The sequence below is a fragment of the Penaeus monodon genome, chromosome 29 (genome assembly GCF_015228065.2).
Source record: "Penaeus monodon isolate SGIC_2016 chromosome 29, NSTDA_Pmon_1, whole genome shotgun sequence".
Lineage (NCBI taxonomy): Eukaryota > Metazoa > Arthropoda > Malacostraca > Decapoda > Penaeidae > Penaeus > Penaeus monodon.
In genome coordinates this window covers 8293625-8293847 of record NC_051414.1, presented here as the reverse complement: position 1 = coordinate 8293847, position 223 = coordinate 8293625, and positions in this window count along the sequence as shown.

Genomic DNA, 223 nt, shown 5'->3' with positions numbered 1-223 from the left:
GACGCGTGACTAAGCGGAAAGATGCGTCAGAGGAAGACGCCCAGAAAGAAAGATTAAGGAAAAAGAAATGCTTCATTCGGTATCGTATGCAGGGGTGTTGATACTTTTGCCTTGCTTTTGGGTCATTGTATTCGAAACTGCAAAAGTACTGAATTATGCAAAACATACAACTGCGGTGTTACGACCATGCTTCTCAAACATCAGTGACGACATAGATACTACC